Genomic DNA, 16,918 nt, shown 5'->3' with positions numbered 1-16,918 from the left:
CTTGTGCTCCAGGCCCCTCACCAGCTCCGTAGTCCTTCTCTGGACACACTCCAGAGCCTCAATGTCCTCCTTGTAGTGAGGGGCCCAAAGCTGAGCACAGCACTCGAGGTGCGACCTCACCAGAGCCGAGTACAGGGGGACGATCACCTCCGTGCTCCTGACCCCAGCCCGCATGCCGTTGGCCTTCTTGGCCACCTGGGCACACTGCCGGCTCATGTTCATCAGCCAGCACCCCCAGATCCTTCCCTCTGCACAGCTTTCCAGCCACTCTGCCCCAAGCCTGTAGCGCTGCATAGGGTTGTTGTGGCCAAAGTGCAGGACCCAGCACTCAGCCATGCTGAACCTCACCCCACTGTCCTCCGCCCATCAGCCCAGCCTGTCCAGGTCCCCCTGCAGGGCCTTCCTGCCCTCCTGCAGATGAACACTTCCCCCAGCTTGCTGTCATCTGCAAACTTCCTGAGGGTATAATATGTACCGGGACATTCTCTTACGACAGATATTGTTTTCCTTTATTAATCTGATTCAAAAGCACATTGAGTTATTAATCTAATCCAAAAAGACATTAAGGAAAATACGTATTAGTGGTAGGGCCTGAAAGCTCTTGCAGAAACATTTACAAGTAATAACAACATGACAACAACGGGGAGACAGCTGTTCACGGCAAAGTTGTGCAACAACACATCGGTACTTGTAGCCACGCCACAGTCTGAAAACACACAGCTCCTGGCTCCTTGGTGTGCTGCTTCCTAGGCTGTCACGTGCTGGGTGTTATCTTGGAGCTGCAGTCACCAGCTGCAGTGGTAACTTTATCCAAATTGGCCATAAAAATGCACATGTGTTGTGTTTCAGGAGGTCTCCGCGAACGACAACCCCTCTAATCGCCTTGGTAAAGCACACCACTGGGTATTCCCGTAAGAGCAGGGGGTGAGGCTGTGTGACTTGTGGGGAGGAGGCCTCGTTTTGCTCAGGGTTGGTCTGGCGTTGCTCGATTTCATGAGGAAGTTTGCAGGTGACACAGAAAAGGTTTGCCCAGTGGAGAGAGTGCAAAGAATGAGGAAGCAGGACGGGCTCAGCCCTCTGCAGGGACTTTCCCTGTACCAGCCTCGAGGACTGCAACAAACCCCGGTCTCTGTGAACAGAAGGAAGTTGCAGCCTCAGCCACGCACAGCAAAGCTTACCGGTTAACGAGCACTTTCTCTACGACCACAAACAACATCCTTTGGCTGTTGTGATTTCCCTCCAAGCAGGGTGTATCGGCGATCCTGGCCGCTGCAGGCTCCCTTTGAGCAGGTGGGGGGTACCTGCCTCATCCGCAGCAGGAACATAGCTTGAGCCAGCTCCATCTTGTTCCCAGTCTGATCTGCTCTCCATCAGCTGTTCTCTGTCCAAGGTTTCTTTCCAAGCACAAATACACTTGAATGGAGCACAGCAGAAGTTCAGAAAAGCAAAAGACCACACACTGTAAGAGAATTACAAAACCTCTTTTAATAAGCATTCCTCCCAGAAACCCGGACAGCCTCATGAAATGCAGTTTAGAATCAGAAATGACAATGCCAACCTTGACTGCGCATAAAGGAGCAGGACCAAAGTGCTTCAGCAGCACATGCTTTGCTCGCCACAGTGCTGGCACCTGAGCAGACCTGGGGCCAACCTGCAGCCTGCCCGCCCTCCCTCAGCAGCTCCAGCAAGCGGTTTCACCCTCCAAAGCAGCCCCCAAACATCTTCCCCCCGTCTTCTCCACCAGAACAGGCCCTGCCGAGCGCAGCCCCTGGCAAACCCAACTTTCTGGGATCAGGCAGTGTGATAGGAAGGGCTGAGAGTCTTGGATTATTGCTGGAAAATGTGAGCACTGCCCAGAGGGGATAAGGGGGAGTACCCCGTTCTTTTACTCTGGGACAGGGCCGCGAAGGCACTCGGCTGACCAAATGGAGCAGCTTCCCACTAGGTGCAGAGGAATGATGGTTGTGCTTGAGCTAACATTTGGGGTGCGTTATTTCCATGGGTGGGCAGTGTAGGCTGGAGAAAATGTCAAGAATGGGAAGCAGGGCTTAGGACTGAGGAACTAGGATGAGGAACTAGGATGATAGGAAGATGAAACAGTGGCACTGCAGCACATCCTTCTGCACGCTTGTACCAAAGGCTTGTAATTAGCTTACAATCAGTGCTCGGGTATAGTTCACAGCCGTATGCGCTGTTACCGAGTCAGGATTGTAGCAGGGTTTGGGTCGTTACTGCAGCCAAAGGGATGGCCCACAAGCAACCAAGACCTGGAAGGAGCAGAAAAAGAAGTCAGATGTTAACAGGCATTTTTTCAGAGTAACAAGAAAATAATCAGTTAAGTTGTTGGGAAAACACAAGGGTAAGAGGTAGTTTCCCCATCCTCGGACATTTTTTCAGTATATTTTTGTACATTTTGCAAGAGCACTCCTGTTTTATTTATTTACTTATTATTTATTTCCACATCAAGGGGCTTCAGGCTGCCAAAAAGCAAAGCTCTGGAATAAAAAGTGTTCCAGTTCTCCGCATGGAACTGCCCAGAGTCTACCCAGAATTGGCAGGACGATCTTTGCATCTGCAGAGAAAATACTGAGTCATGTCGTCAGCCCACACACGTCTAACAAAAATAAAAGCAGCCCAGCGATTCAAGATTCACCCCCTCACCACGCAAAGAAAGCACAAGTCATTCAGTCATGCCTCGTGCGTCGGAGACCTTTAGAAAACACCCGGCGCAGGGAACATTCGCCCCCGCGGCGCCCACGCGCCGCCTCAAACCGTCGGCAGCGTTTTCAACCCATTCACCACCCGGTCGCGGCGGTGCTGAGTTTAGCATCCCCGGAGGAAGTTGCAAAGACTTTAAAGGTTTCTGTTGAAACGAAACACCGCTGCTGACGGTAAACACGCCGCAGAGCTTATGCGAGGGGCGCTGAAACGGTGCGACACGTTGTGTGCAGCACGAGTCCAAGCAGGCAGGAAAGTGTCCCGTGCTTCCCTGCATAAGAGAAGTGGCAAACTTCAGGCTTGGTTTGTACAAGAAGTTTATGGGCTCTTTTCCTGCAGGAGGTAATCCTGAGCAGGGACACGGCCTCCCCCTGCACTGGGCTCCCAGGGGTGGCACGCAGCAGACTGGGAGGCATTTGCACACACATCAAGATTTGGGGAATTACCCAGGAAATCCTCCCCCTCCTTCCCCTTCCCACATCTGACATTGTAGCCTAGTGAGAAAAAGCAAGTCCCTGCTGTTCATCCGGCTGCTGAAAAGCTCCCTTCCCACTTTGGTGGTAAAAGCTAGTGGGAGCATTAGCGGCTGAGCTGGGAGCAGCCCCGCACGGTGCCGGCACAGGGACGTCACCGCACAGAGGCTGCGGGGTTGCACGAGCGCTGTGGCGCCGGTGGCGACTCTGGAGACGTGTCAGGGGCCCAAAGGCCACAGCTGATTTGTGTTTGCTTTCACACAGCGTGATCTTAATCGGTGCAAAAAGCACCCAGTTGCGGTTTATGCGGGGAGCGCTGGAAGCCCGGACAAGTTTACAGAGCGACTGGGGCAGAGCAGCCGTCTGGAGATAAGGGGTGGGGGAGCACCGAGTGGGGAAAGAAAGGCAAAACCTCCTCAATCTGATTTCTCAGCATTTCCTTTAGTGCTCAGGAAGGCTACATACTGCATGGCAGAAGTCTAAGGGGCAACTTTACCAAAACACTATCATCACCTAACTCCCAATACCAGAAGGGAGGGGAGAGAGCTGCAATGGGCCTGAGGATGGGCTCATCCCGGAGGTGCTGGGTGCATCCCGAGGGCCTGGCCCGGTGTGCAGGTGGCTGTGCCCATCCCCGTGCTACCAGCCTGCACCAGCGCTGTGGCAGGAGCAGCAGGAGGGTAAATACACCTCGATGGCTCTCGATTTGTTTGCCTTGTAGCTCGGGTACGCTTACTGGAAACTCAGAGGTACAGCATGACGAGCAGGGAGTGCTGTTGCTGGAGAAAATCCTTCATTTCAGCCCTCCGCTGTTTGCTCACGGGGAGTAAATACTCCTTATCTGCTCTCGGTTCACCTCCATTCCTTGAAAGCCAAGATAAAAAAAAGGAAAACAATCACACGAGGACCTTTGTTTTGGAGAGCCATTTAGGTGTGTTCTCAGACGGCTGGTGCAGGATGGGACAAGCTGCACGTTAAGGATGTAAGGGAAAGCAGCCAGAGGAGCTCAGCTGTCGCTCTCCACGTGCAGCCATAAAGCCGGCCCCAGAGGCCACGTCCCCTCATGCAGCCCCTGCTGCTGCCGCAGACCCCAGGGGCACTCTCTGCCCAGACCCAGCAGCTCCCCGAGGAGCCCGGCCCCTCCGGTGCTGGGGGACGGGGAAGAGGGAGCCAGACGAGCGCGCAAACAATCCCGTTTGCACGGCAGAGCGTGCGACCGAGCTCTTTGTCACCACTCCAGCCTGTGTGTTTTCCTTCCCCGGTGTTATCGCACACCCCCTTTCCCTACACGCCTTATCAAACCCCCCTCTCAGAACCAGCCTTGTCGGGACAGGGGCTGATTTCTGCCAGGCTAATATCTGCCTGCCAGCTGCCTGTTTGTTTGGTTCAAAAATTACAGCCAGTCGTAAAATCGAAGTGCAGAACCTGCAGCTGCTGGTTAAAATCAAGCCCAGAGCCGCTGGAGCAGCACCGCGGCGCTCAGGACCAGGCAGACCAGGGCTCTCCCTGGCCAAATCCACAGCCCCAGCGCCCAAGGAGCCTCGTGCATCGAGCACCTGCCCCGCACGCCGCTCACCTGCCCGTCTCCAGCTGGGGACAAAGGACACGGAGGAGCGGGGCGAGCGCCTGCCCGGGGAAGGAGGCTGGAACAAAGCTGCCCGGACTGACAGGGCCAGGAGGCTCCCCCGTGCCTATTGTTTGGCCTCTTTTGTGCTCCCGAGCCGCGCAGATCCCAAACTGCGCCAACAACGGGGATGGTGGGAGCCGGATGGAAAGGGCTTTGTTAGGGGAAGCCCCTCGGTCCCCAGCTCCTGCTGTGCCCAATGGGCCCCAGCGCTGCCCCCATGAGCGCCCCACGGCTCTCAGCGCCCCTGCCCTCCCGCAGGTCCGGGGACAGGCAGCGGGGTTTGGGCACAGGCACACTGAAGGGTCCCTGCAGGGGACGGGGCGGCGAGGAGGCAGGTGCATGCAGCAAGCAGAGGCCACCTCTCGGCTTTGTTCTGGGACAAGCAGCTTCTGGCGCTTTCTGGTACTCAGGCTGCACGTTAAAGAGGAAGGCTCGATCCGAAGTGCAGCTTCTCTTCCTGCTTGTCATTCTATCGGGTATATTTAAAAGAAATTATAAAGTTATTTTTCGCCTCGTTCAGATACAAAGCTACAGAAACAACTGTAAAATCCCTATTTAAAAAAATACAAAATTAAAAAAAAAAAAACAAAAAAACAACGAAGGACTAAAAACCACGATGCCTAAACAGCATCGCCTCCTTCCTTCAGGTTTTGCGGCTGGCTGAGAAGCTTCAGCAGACCTCACAGCGCTGAGCTCAGGGGCCAGAAGGCTCCTGCTCACGTCCGAGCTGCAAACAGCAGCTCCAGAGCCCAGGGGCTGAGTTTGTGGGGTGGGCACAGGTGGGCTGGGGCGTAACAAGGAGCCACCCGTGGGCAAGCCGGGGTCTCTGCGGAGGCTGACACGGTTCCTGGAGGGCTCTGGGGTCAGCAGGTAACTCATTAACGCCGGCGCTCACGCGAGCAAAGGTCAGCACGTGGTGGTTGCTCTTCTGGAACAGCCGACCTGCAAAGTTCACCTGCGGGCTTTCTAGGAAGAAGAGAGACATGCAAAGAGAGCAGCCCCTACCCACTGCCCTCCGAGCGCCCTGAGTGCCCCCGAGCCCCCAAACGCTGCCCTTGCCCACCTCCCTGTGCAAATACAATCCAGGGAAGGGAACTGAGCTCTGCTTCCACAGCCACTTACCAGAAGAAACGGAGCGTTTGGGCCATTACGGTAATTTGTTTTCCCTGCAGAGATGTACTGACAAAGGCCGTGCTGCTCAGCCACGCTGCGGTAGGGAGGGAGAAGGGCTTTACCGCAAAGGGGAACTCAGTCACTGGGAACCAGGCAGAGAGGATGCTGTGAAACAGATCAGGAAGCACTAATGAAAAGGTGGCGGCAGCCAGAGGCTTTGAAAGTTTTGATTTCTCCAAGAGAAGGAACCACAGAGAATGTTCTAACCAAAGAAGAAACAGCCTCCGAGCTCTCTCTCCTGGAAGGGAGGGCTTTGAAGGGCTGGAGAGGAGGGAATGCTCTTTTGGCCGGATTAATTTAGAAGGTGAAGGTGATTTTCCCCCAGGGGAGTTCAACTGGCCTCTTGCCTTTGCTCCTCTGTGGCTAACGAAGAGCGCCTGAAGCCCTCCTGCTTGCGGGAGGAGGGCAGGGGCAGCTCCTGGCCAGGACCACCCCGGCACCAGGGAATTGTCCAAGTGGTGGCTTCAGTGGAGGAACTAAATGCTCCTGGTTCCTTCTCCAGCCAGGCTGCTTCAGCTTCGCGTTTGTTTTTGCTAACACCTTCTTATTTTAACTCGTAAAGCCCTCGCTGGAGTGCGGTGCCCTGCCCCCTGGTTACAGTTACTGCGGCTCTGCTGAGGTCTCCTGCAAGCCTTCCAGATAGAGCCAGCCTGAACGCGGCAGCTCCAGGAGTGATAAAAACCCTTTAAAACGTGACACGAGACAGAGCATGCGCTCAGCAAATGGGGGAACTGAGAACCACCCCAAGGAACTTGGCCTCCCAAAGTGCAGGGAGGGGAGTGCAAAGCTCCTTACCTGGAAGGAATTGCAGGAGGCAGCAGTGCAGGCTTGGGACAGGCTGGCCCAGCAGCTGCCCAGCTGAACAGGACCTGGGGGTCACAGCGGTGCCAAACGTATGAGTTAGCAGTGTGCTTTCCTTGCAAACCACACGGCAGGCAACCTTAGGGGCAGCATGGCCAACGGGAGGTGATAATTCAGCACCGGTGAGGCTGCAGCTGGAGCAGAGCTGCACGCTGGGCAGTTCCCACGTCTCTCTAAGTGGCCCTACCACACCAGTATTCAGGTGTACGTCTCAGAAAGCAAGGCTCTCTCTTTTTTTAATAAAAAGCAACTTGACACAGGGGGTGAAGTTCTGAGCAGCCACCTTACCCCCAGCAGCTGCTGCCCAAGCTGGGCCTGGCCGGGCTGCTGGTGCTGAAGCATGCAAGACCCGAGGGGAACATCCTCAGCCTGATGGTTTGGGGAGCTGCACGCAGCCCATAACCCCGCTGGTCTGACTGCTGCTGGTGGATTTTTACCTTCCCTGCTTCTCACCAGCACCCAGCACAGGACAAGCCCTTGGAGGCCACCAAAGTGCCTCCAGGTGACCTCCCGGCTTGGTGCAATGACAGCCAACCTACTAAACCTAATCCCCACATCCTCTGTGGGGTTTCTTGCCATGTTGCTGTCCTTCTACAGCCTGAGCAGGAGCGACTCGCAGCAGACCCCAGCCTCCGTCCGCAGCCCCGCGTTGTGATTTCAAGCATTATATTTCTTTACGAGCAAATTATCGCCGAGGCTTCAGTGCACTGTTGGCCTTTTAAAAACCTAAGTGTTTAGTATTTTTATTTCTCTCTGCTTTGCGGTTTATGGCTCCCGTAAATCTGGGATGTGCTGTGGCAGAGGGAGAGAGCTGATCTGACCCACGGGAATGAGAAAATGGGCAGGAGAAGGGGCACGGACCGAGTGCTCATCCAGGGGGTCTCTGCTCCCTACCCCAAGCCCTCCCAAGGGGCAGGCTGCTCACCAGGATTGATGTTAACGTCACGATGATGCTTTCTTCTGTGGTGCTGAGCAGGAAGCTTATTTCTTCTGTGCCGCACATCTACAGGAAAGCAAGAATCTCACTTCTCTCTCCCTTGCAGGACTGTGAGCAGCAGCACATACACCACAGCCACAACCTGTTCCGTTGTTACAGGAATTACAGCTACGGCAGGGGACGGGGACACAAGCACAGCACCAGCTTGCTTCCCTGTAAACAAACCCGTGCAGTTCAAGCCATCAAATCTGATCCAACATGCTGCTGATCTAGAGGCCTTACCTTGTAGCAAGCGGAGGATGCTGTCACAAACAGAAGACCTCGGGAGCTTTGTGCTGGACACCCATGTCTGGCACTTCCAGTGAGCTCCCCAGGACACTTAGGGGTGCACCAAGGTGCTACAAAGGGTCCCAGCAAGCAGCTCAGCAGGAAAACCACCTCCCTACATCTCTGTGCTTCCAGATTCTATTAAAGAAAAAAAAATCTCTCCTGCAATCAGCCTGCTCAGGGGCATGGGACCCACAGCCCTTCCTTCCCACTGCCCTTGCCCACCTCTCTCGGCTCCTTGAGCTCCAGATCCTCCAGGGCAGATCCTTTCTACATGAGCACATGCACGCTTCACACCTGGCTGGGCAGGCCACCGCCTTCACAGAGACCTTTAGGCACAAAAGACAGATTATATATAATGTTCCTAGGGTGTATGCTGGACTGGGGCTTACACAGCTATTCACCAACAGTTTTATTGCTAGCTGCACTGCTCGATTAATCACTAAAATAAATAAATAATAAATAGATAGATAGATAGATAACTAGATAAATAAATAAATAAATGGTCTTCCCCTACCACGGTACCCAAGACACACAGGTAGTTCATTTTATACATATTGTTATCCATGTTTAAGAGCACGTGAGAGTCCCAACCCATGCAGGACTGTAGGGCAGGTAAAGGAGAAAGTGAATTGAACACAAAAACCCCACTGAAACTCATGGAGCTTCACACACGCTCTGGGATCACCCAGCAAATTGGGTTTTACCCCGGACGCATCAAGACTCAGAGACAGAGGTAAACAGCAGCAGCACTCACTCTGCCCTCCTCCAGGAACTACAGACAGCTTGTGTTTGGACAGGACAGACAGACACAAGTCATAAACTGCTTTCAGTGCTGAAGACTGCACCTCCTTTCGGAGCAGAGGTTCCCTCCAGCCCTGCCTTCTCCTCGCAGCGGGCACCTCACCCCTCTCCCGGCCATGAGCAGAGGTGAGGACAGGCCAGGGCTGAAGGCAATTAGAGCTGCAGGAGAGCAGGGAGCAGGATGTCACTGCCAGAGCTGGAATTTGGCCTGGGCGCCATGGAGATGAAAGGCAGCAGATGGTGAAGGTGTACACGGGAAGCACGCGCACAGCACCTGACTGTAGACTTAAGGCCAATTAATACGACAAAAGAGAAAACTTGACGAGGAAGCTGGAGATCTACAAAATGAATAGGTGAAGCATGAAAAGGGGAGCCTCTCCCATCCGCAACAACAACAACAACAAAAAAGCAAGCAGCACAGCGTACAATACCTACAGAGCCCTGAATAAACTGGAGTTGGAACAGATGGAGGCAGAAACAAACCGCGGCGCCGACGAGCTGGCCAACAAGTGAAAGGACCAACTCGGGAAGGAGCTGCCCACAATGCGGGCAGAGGACAATAGCCCCCGCCCCTTGCCACCCCTTTTCAGAGGTGCTCAATATGCTTCGTACAGCTTAATTTAGGGCTCGCAGTCTGCAGCACTCTTGGATGCAAGATCCTAACAAACGGCCGGGAAAGCATATTCTGCTGAATAATAAAGCATGTGGCTCTAATTAAAAGATGCCGGGCACAACGTGCCGCAGACAGAAGCCTCCCGACGTCGCCTCGGAGGCGCGGGAGCAACCTTTATCTCTGGGCAGGGCTGGCCCCGCGGCGTGAGAGCGGCTGGGCACACAAACCTTCCCTTTGCATTTTATCTGATGGCCTGGGCTCTGCCTCAGCCAGGTCAGAGGCGAGGAGACGAGCCCTGAGACAAGCTGCCGGGCTGTGGAGCGGGGAGAGGTTAGCACGGAGTGATTAGGCACGGCGAGAGAAATTCCTGGCTACGAGGGTGCTTGAAATGCTAGCCACCAAGGAGGGAGGTGAGAGTCCCGGGGTGCCAGACGCTGGCTCTGCCACCCCGCTGCTCCAGGAAAGGCAGCACGGGGCCCCCAGGAGCAGAGGGCAGCAGCCCCAGGCTGTCGGGACACAGGTCTGCAGGCGCAGGGCCGCCCCGCCGCCCTATCAGTGGTGTAAATCCCAAAGGTAAACAAGTCCAGCGCTGCAGACAACATTTATCACCCGCCTGAAGGCAGGGCGGCGGGGGCTAAGCCCCCTGAGAGGCACCCCCAGCCTGGACGGGACAAGCTTTTCATGGCATGCGATCCCGCCTTGAAGCCCAGACCTCGCTGACTTCAAAGCAGGAGGCTTTCTGCTTGGCCCCTGGGAGCCTACTTGGCTCCTCAAAGCACCAAGGGGATGGCAGCCCCGGGTGCACGTAAAACAACGCTGTCTGGGGGGCGGCGAGCACAGGCACAGGCCATAAAACACCTCCCCTGTTTTTATCCCCACCTGGTTCCCTCTCTGTGGCTTTAGGCAAGTCACGTTGCTTTTCCTCCTCCTCTGTTTCTGCACCTGCGAGACGGTATTTACCTACCCCAGGAGGGGGTTGAGAGGATTAGTTAATGTTTGCCCAGAGTTTTAATGGGTAAAATATTCTGTGTTAATTCCTAGAGCAGTATCTGCAGCCCCCCTGCCTCCAAGAGAGGGGCTTGCTCAAGACTGAGCCTTGCTACTTCACAAAATCCAAATCAGAATCAGTTAGATAGAAAAAAAAACCCTTAAGACCATCATGTCCAGCCTAGCATCAAGATAAACCTAACACTACAAAGTCCACCATCAAACTGTGTCCCTTAGTGTCATGCCCATCTCTCTTAAATACCTCCAGGCATGGGGACTCCCCTACTTCTTAGCAGCTCATTCCAGTGTTTGACCACCCCCTTCTGTGAAGAAATTCTTCCTAACTTCCCACCTAAACCTCCTCTGTTGCGGCTTGAGACTGTTCCCTCACATCCTGTCACTTCTCACCTGAGAAAAGAGACCGACACCTCCTTGCTGCAGCCTCCTCTCAGGTAGTTGGAGAGAGCGATGGGGCCTCCCCTCAGGCCTTTCATCTTCTCCAGACTAAACAGCCCTCGATCCCTCAGCTGCCCCTCACAACCCATTTTCTAGTCCCTTCACCAGCTTCGTTGCTGTTCTCTGCACATGCCCAAGCAACCCAATACCCTTCTTGTGGTGAGGGGCCCAAAGCCGAAGGCAATACCTGAGGCGTATCCCTCCATGCCAAGCACAGAGGGACAGTCACCTCCCTCGTCCTGCTGGCCACGCTACAGCTGATGCAGGCCAGGACACCACTGGCCTTCCCGGCCACCTGAACACACTGCTGGCTCGTGTTCAGGTGGCTGTTGACCAACACCCCCAGGTCCTTGTGGCAGGGCAGCTTTCTAACAACCCTTTTATATACAACCCTAAGCCTGTACTGCTGCTTGGGGTTGTTACAGGGGCAGCACCTGGCACTTGGCCTTGTTGAAGGCCATACAGTTGGATGTGGCCCATTGACCCGTCCCATCCAGACCCCTCCTACCCTCAGGTAGATCAATGCATCCACCCACCTCAGTGTCATCTCCAAATTACTGAGGGTGCACTCCATCCCCTCATTAAGATGTCAATAAAAAATATTGTAACTGTCCCCAAGACCGAGCCCTCAGGAGCGCCACTTGTGACCAGCTCGTGACTCTCACAAGGACTGCATCACCTGCAGCCACTTTCTCTGGGAGAAGGCTGAGGGAAACAGCCTCAAACACTTTGCACATGTCCAAGCGAACAACTGTTTTGTGCCTGCGGGCTCCTAACCCCCCTGACTTCAGCCTGCTGCAAGCACCAGCCCCACAGCAGGTCCCCGTGCAAGCCCCAGCCAGGGGCAGTCACAAGCCCGCCAGCATGGGGGCAGCTCTGGGGCTCAGCTCTCCCCCTCCGAGCACCCGGGAGGGTTTTGGGCAGCCCCTCAGCCCCCCACATGCACAGCACTGGCCTCTCCCCCGTCCTGCGGGGCGGCAGATAAAGGCCGGGATGCTGCAGAGGCTGCTGAGCAAAACCAGGAGCGCGGAGCGAAACGTGACTCACTCCTACCACGCCGCAGCCCAAGCCACTTTGTTTGCGAGCTTGAGTCGCTTTCTGCTGCTTCCATACTGGCTTCTTTCAAGGGTGAGTAAGCAGAGAGCGGCAGACATGACTCGTGTTATTCACGGAGCACTGAAGCCGTCCCATTTCTCCATAAGCAGCCGGGTGACTGTATCTTCCGCCTCGAGTGGGACATTTCTAAGAACTCGGCGCTGACGCAGAGGCAGCCAGACCAATATGCTCAGCGTATTCCACCGACAGTGCCTCGCGTTGATTCATTAATTGCCTGCGCTCCGCCACGCATTGTTTTTACCCAGTCGTTTCATTTCAGTATTCTTGGCAACTGCAGGAAGGCCCATTCATGGGCAGAGCTCCAGGACAATGAGGCTGCTTCGAGCTGGAACTGAAACCCTGCCTGTAAAATTAGCAGCGCACGAGTTAAAGTGGGTTTTGTGGTGAACATCCTTGAAGAGTAAACAACAGTAGTTACAGACAGGGGGAATATGGAAAGACTGCTCAAACTGAAACAGCATGAGCATTTCATGCACTCGTTCACATTATATATAAACTCATACATATGCAAAAAGGTAAACAAACACACAGCTATGAGGCAAGAAAGTGAAACTTCCTTCAGTACTGAATTGTCATTTCTGAATTACTCAAACCGGCTCGTTATGTAGGTATTTTTATGTTTAAAAACACAGCACTTGCACACATTTTGAGAGAGAATTGTGTGTTTTTTCCTATCCCAGGTTAGACTGCTGCATCTTTTTCTCCCGCTGCTCCAGAATTGCGTGTTTCTCATTTGTATTTCTGCATTTAGTCACTGTTAATTTGAACAACAACATCAAGACGATGACTCTTTGCATAGCTTATAGCAGCGCAGTTTGAAATAGTGCAGTATTTTTAGCAACAAAACCTGCATCAGCTTAGGCACAAATGTGAACTTTCTGCCAACTGGAGGCATAATACCCACTTCCCCAGGAGGACGTGACACCACAAACACCAAAGTCTAAGCAAAAGCACTTGATTGTAATTGTAGTGTTATTTACATTGACCAGTTCAAATTCTGCTTTTTCTTCCAGTGCCAAAAGTTTAGGGCTCCAGATAAATCACTCTTCCCTCTTGAAAGAGGTTTATTGCATTTATTACTCGTTTCAGAGTCCAAGGGCCCAGGCTGAGATCAAAGGCCAGAGGCAGGGCGCAGCGATGCCCCACATGAAAACGCTGCAGCGCGCAGTGGGCGAGATCTCCGCCGGGGACAGGAACACCCAGATTCAGTTCCCAGCAGCGCTCAGCCTCCTTGAGTAACCTCAGATGTGTCATTTGGGCTCCTATGACTCAGTTCCTCATTCATACAATGGAAATGACACAACTTCTTTATTTCGTAGGAGTCCTGTGCAGATAAATATCTTTGAGTTTGGTATCGGAATCCGCTCAAAAATCGTAGCAAAAGCAAAGATCAGCTATGATCTGAAGAAATGATGCGAGCAAAGGCTGGGAAGGAACAAAACATACCCAGCAACTGAGAGGAGCTCTCTGAAATGCGCTGATTTCTTGTTATCATCACCTCAGAGTACCTCCTGAGTGAGCGACGTGGTTCCCTTTACAAGGTGGAAAATTCCAGTGACTGAACTATTTCCCGCAAGAAATTGAGCTCGCTTTGTAAATGCGGTTTCCATTCTCTCCGTACCAGACTTGACAGGGCTTGATCATGAACTGTGGCACCAGAGAAGCGCAGCGCTGACTTGGCCAGATGGCCGGGTCGGGATCCTGCTCTTCCCAACATCACTTTGCGCCCCTTCAAAGGCTCGGCGGTGCTGCCGCCTCCTGGTTATGGCCACATGGCTCCCGCGGCCCTGCCTTGCCAGCAGCCTGTGGGGCCTCTGGCACCACCGCAGCCACCCTCTCTTGTGGAGGCAGGGAACCACACCTGGGTGCTCCCACACTGGCACCCGAACCTGTGGGTCATGCCAGGCTTTCAGGCAGACGTCACGCTTTGGTGCGTCAGGCTCCTCCTGCGTGACCCGGTTTCTTCCACCTGTGCCTAACGTCGATGCAGGGGCAGGTCCCGGCCCTCTTTCTCTGGCACGGTGAGATACGCGGCGCCTGACACCCCCAGCACGTCTTACCTGGGCCAACTCGCCTCGCTGCTTTGTGCTTTGCATCGCCGCTCTTTGAGACAGACACAGTAACTACCACGGAGGGATGTGTGTGCTGTGGTGAGATTCTAAGACAAAAGGCCTCACAGCCCCGTCCTCAACACAAACATTTTGTTCTACGGAGCTGACCGCAGCCCCCTTGACCCCAGCACATTTGGGGGGGTGAGCAAGGGAAGGTAACGACTCTTCTCTTTTTTCACTGAAGACAAAGCTGCAGAAGGCAGATTCCCATGGCAACAAAGGCAAAGAAGTGTCCCAAGATGTGATTTGCTGTCACCATACCCACCTTGCCGCAGATAAGGACAAGCGATAGCTCTGAAAGGAACTGTTTCCATGGGACCCTTCGCAGGGAGCGCACACGATGACAACCCGACAGTCTGCCTCCGTCTTCAGCGGCAAGCAGGCTCGGCTGGCAGGGAGCAGAGCTGTTCCTTGTAGCACAGGCTGCCCCTCGAAGCATGCCTAACCCTGAACAAGCCACGCTGCTGCTCGCTAATCCACTTACCCAGGCAATTACACCGGGACAGCAGCCTGCAGAGCAAGTCGTCAGCTAAACATAGGCTGTTGTTTTTTTTTTTAATTTTATTTCTTTTTAATCCATGGAGTGCTACCTTAAGCTATGTCGAAAGCTCCTTACAGAGCACGCATTTATGCTTTGGCAGTGCGTGCTATGTAAGTGCATTTCCTTCCGACACTTTCATTTATCATACTTCTCCCCTCCCAGCCCTGCCCCTCCAGTTCCCTAGGGGAAGTTAGTGAATTTATGCAGGAACAAAGTCACCTTGAGCTTTAATCCACACCCTAGCAGAAGGAATAGTCTGTCAGCAGTCACATCCACCCACTCTGCAACTGCATAACAATGCTCACTTTGTTAGCGCAGAAAACATTGGCTCCTTTTCTGGGTGTTGAGACAAGCTCCCACAAAGGCAGAAGCAAAGAAAACGGGCTGGGGAAAGAAGAGGGAGGAATCTGGCCCTGCAATTTCAAGAATGAATGGGTAACCTGAGGTGAAACTGTGGAAGTAGGGAGAAAAGAGCAAGCCTGGCAAACCAAGTCCTTGTTTTACGATAACGCCCCTCAAACAAATCCCCGCCTCCTTTCCTGGGTAAAGGATGGAGGCACCTGAGAAAACGTGATCGGTGAAGTCGCAGCAGGCAGGCAAATATCCTCGTCCAGCTGACAGCAACACAGAGCCAAAGCAAGTGGCACAACCCAGCAGAAGCAGACGTATGAAGGGACCTGGATGTCCTCATTTGGGAGCCAAGGCCGGATTCCCTCAGAACCGGGGTGGCATCCAGCTGCTGGCGCAGAGGCTCCACGTTCCCCCCAGTGCCCTGCTCATTCCCTCGGGGATGCCAGCCCTGATGCTACCTGAGCACACAGAGACAAGATCCTGCTTTTAAATGGGGCCCAGGAGCTCCAGGAGCCCCCAACAGCATCACAGATGCACAAGGAAACCATAATAAGCAGCTAAAAGCCCTCCCCAGCCAGCAGAAACCCCTCCAAGCCCTGCACACACACTCACCTGATGCTTTGGAGGTGTGCACTGACACAGACATGGCTCCTGCTGGCACAAGGCTGGCACAAGCCCGTGATGGTGCACTTGGGCAGCAGGAGCCAGCCGCGGCTGTCTGCTGCTCTCTGCTCTGCTTGTAGTGAGCAGTCCTGGGATGAAGCTGCAAGGAACGACACGTTAATAACCTCAGGAGGATGCAACAGTTAGAGGAGAGGGCAAGGAGGCTGAAGGGGAAGAGGTGAGTGGAGCCAGCTCTGCCAAAACTGCCTCTGATGCTCCCGCCCTTCCAAGTACATAGCAGGGAGAGCTATTACCCCACTGGTTTGTCAGCTTTGGCATTCACTGCAGGTAAGTGCAGCTTCAGTCAGCCCAGTGTTACTTTTCTCTGCCAGGTACTCTAGGGAAGACGGGGGAGTTTTTAGAAACTAGTCCCACCTGACAAACTGGGGAAAAAAGTGAGGCTTTAGGTCTCCAGGTGTAAGATTTCTCTGGGTTTGTGCTGGAATCCAAGAGCTCAGCGAAATCAAGCCAACCCAAATTCCCAGTACTTTGCTCCCTACGTTATAAGGAAAGAAGATTTAAATAGCACAACTGAGTAATCTTATCCTCCTCTGCTGTCATTTCGCTCGTACACTGGATTATGTTGTTACTGACGTGATCTGCAAGGACGAGAGGCACCAGCGTATGGATTTTCTGTCCTTGACAGATGAATGAGAACACCAACATCCCGGGAACAGACTTCTCCAGTTCACCTGCAGGTCCATCATCTGCCATCTGCTGATTTAAAAGGATTCAGGAACGAGACGGGTTGTCTCTGAACAGCTTTAATTGGGCTTCTGCAACCTCAGACAGAAATCTTCCTCCTCCTTACAGTGATCTTAAAGCTAACAAAAGGGTCTCAAGCCTGCTACCTGCTCTCATCCTCCAAGACATTTTGATTTCCCCATTGAATTTGTTTTCATAGGCACCTCCACCCTGTTGCACAGGTGGTCAAAGGGGCATTCCAGGAGAACCTGCTGGGACACAGCCATGAACAAACCTAGATAATTACCTAGATAATACCAGCACAGGAGAACCAAAGGAAACATTTACGGCAGTTGTCCAAATTCTTCTTTGCATCACTATAAATATTGATCTAAGCACATCTCCTTTAGGAAAGGCATTAATAGAACCAAGATGCCTTTCACAGGCATGCACTTAACACGCCCCGATCCCACAAA

At 53.5% G+C, this 16,918-nt stretch overlaps 1 long non-coding RNA gene across 16 annotated transcripts; it reads right to left on the bottom strand.

Annotated features, from left to right (window-relative positions):
- Positions 1–487: 487 nt before the first annotated feature.
- On the bottom strand, positions 488–14,134 carry LOC311445156. 16 transcript variants are annotated; one of them, XR_014698246.1, is made up of 8 exons: positions 12,024–14,134; positions 8,342–8,445; positions 8,072–8,254; positions 7,778–8,002; positions 5,941–6,096; positions 4,768–5,287; positions 3,928–4,055; positions 488–2,989 (listed from the first exon to the last, which is right to left on the bottom strand). It is a non-coding gene; the product is annotated as an uncharacterized lncRNA (long non-coding RNA). The 16 variants fall into 16 exon arrangements; XR_014698251.1 differs by having other exon boundaries at positions 488–2,572; positions 2,662–4,055; positions 12,024–14,105; XR_014698253.1 differs by having other exon boundaries at positions 488–2,267; positions 2,445–4,055; positions 12,024–14,104.
- Positions 14,135–16,918: the final 2,784 nt, after the last annotated feature.

Source organism: Aythya ferina (genome assembly GCF_964211825.1).
Source record: "Aythya ferina genome assembly, chromosome: 1".
Taxonomy (NCBI): domain Eukaryota; kingdom Metazoa; phylum Chordata; class Aves; order Anseriformes; family Anatidae; genus Aythya; species Aythya ferina.
This window is presented reverse-complemented; position numbering and strand designations above follow the sequence as displayed.